This window comes from Oryzias melastigma, unplaced genomic scaffold (genome assembly GCF_002922805.2).
Source record: "Oryzias melastigma strain HK-1 unplaced genomic scaffold, ASM292280v2 sc04117, whole genome shotgun sequence".
Taxonomy (NCBI): domain Eukaryota; kingdom Metazoa; phylum Chordata; class Actinopteri; order Beloniformes; family Adrianichthyidae; genus Oryzias; species Oryzias melastigma.
Window position 1 is genome coordinate 1 of NW_023420685.1, and position 1,865 is coordinate 1,865.

The window sequence follows — 1,865 nt, forward strand, 5'->3', positions numbered from 1 at the left end:
CTCCACTCGCTGGAAGTCTGTAAGTGAGCACAGTGACATAAACACTTCGAGCCGCTTTTCTCCTTCACCATCTACTGGAATGATAACGTTTGAAAGGTTTCAGTGTAACTGTACCTGTTCTCTCCTCAGTGGTGTGACTTGAGGGCTCCAGAACAAGCTCCCTTTCCCCTGAAACACGGTGACAGCCTGTCCGCCTTCCAGAAGCTGCTGCCACTGCGATGTTTACGTGCTGACCGACTCTACAGAGCTGTGGCCGACTATGTTACTGTCATCATGGGCAACGCGTAAGGGACAGAACACAATTCTACTGAAAGAAAGTGATACGATCATTGAATTTTAAGCATATATTTACTGGTCACTTTATGACGTACACCTTGGTGGTACAGGGTTGGACCACTTTTGCCTTCAGAACTGTCCTAATTCGATTTGGTCCATATTGACATGACAGCATTACACAGTTGCTGTAGATTTGTCAGCTGAACATCCATGACGCCAATCTCCTGTTTCACCGTATCCCAAAGGCGATCTGGTGACTGTGGAGGTCATTTGTTATTTTTTTTAAATAAGGGGAAACAAAAAGCAAAACAGAGGGGAAAAAAACACTTACACATCGGATTGCCTTGACTCTACAGGTTTTTACGTGTTCTGTAGATGTTCTTGTTCTTGTGTAAATAGTCAATTTCTCCCATCTTTTTATGAAAAGTTCTTCTTTCTTTTTAAACTTATGATTCAGCATTTTCATCTTATAGTTCTATTTATGTTAAATAAAATCACAATTAGGTTGTATAAGGTGATGATGTTGCAGTATTTTCCTAGTGCACGTTACAATAAAAAGAGTTGGAATATGAAAATGAGAAAGTTTAGTTAATAATTAGCATTTTTCAGGTGCTTTTCGAAAAATATATACGTATTAAAAAACATAGCAACTTTTGTCACAACTTTTCACCAAAGCTGCCAGAAAATCAGCCGTTTCAGGCCGCAACAATCTGAAAAATCTGTTGCAAAATCCTGGAAAGTCAGACAACGTTTTTCTATCTTCTATTGTGCAGAAATGGTGAGTCTGTGTGAATTGTAGCCTCAGTTTCCTGTTCTTAGCTAATAGGAGTGGTACCCGGTGTGTTCTTCTGATGCTGTATTCCATCTGCGTCAAGGTTGGCCGTGTTGTTGTGTATTCAGAGATGTTCTTCTGCAGACCTCAGTTGTAACCAGTGGTTATTAGAGTTTATGTTGTCTTTTTATTAGCTGGAACCAGTCTGGACATTCTCCTCTGACCTTCAATATGGCATTTACGCCCACAGAACTGCAGCACACTGGATGTTTTCTCTCTTTCTGACCATTCTCTGTGAACTCTAGAGATGGTTGTTGGTGAAATTCTCAGTATCTGGAATCCTCAGACCAGCCCATCTGACACAAACAACCACAAGTCCCTTCAATCACCTTTCTTCCTCATTCTGATGCTCAGTTTGAACTGCAGCAGATCGTGCTGACAATGTCAACATGCATAAATGCATTAGGTTGCTGCCATGTGATTGATTATAAATTTATGTTACTGAGCAGTTGAGCCTAATAAAGTGGCCGGCGAGTGTCAACAGGCTCTACATTCATTTGTGAACACATAATGAACTAGGAAAGTGGGTACGGGCTTTCTTCTTTATTTGATATGAAATATAACAGAAAGATTTACCCAATAGTTTGGGAGAAATGTGAATCAAAATTAAGAATCAATTCACCCAAAATATTCTCATTGGTCCAGATGTTCTCTTACTATGAAATAAAGTTACTCAGTAAACTTCATTACACTACATTTAGGGATTTTAACTTGTAGACTTGTGTTTCTCCTCAGATTTGTGCACCCCCCTTTGACC

The 1,865-nt window shown here is 39.9% G+C and overlaps 1 long non-coding RNA gene across 1 annotated transcript; it reads left to right on the top strand.

The window, feature by feature from the left end:
- On the top strand, positions 1-1,865 carry LOC112142110. The gene is made up of 3 exons (XR_002918525.1): positions 1-19; positions 130-284; positions 1,844-1,865. It is a non-coding gene; the product is annotated as an uncharacterized LOC112142110 (long non-coding RNA).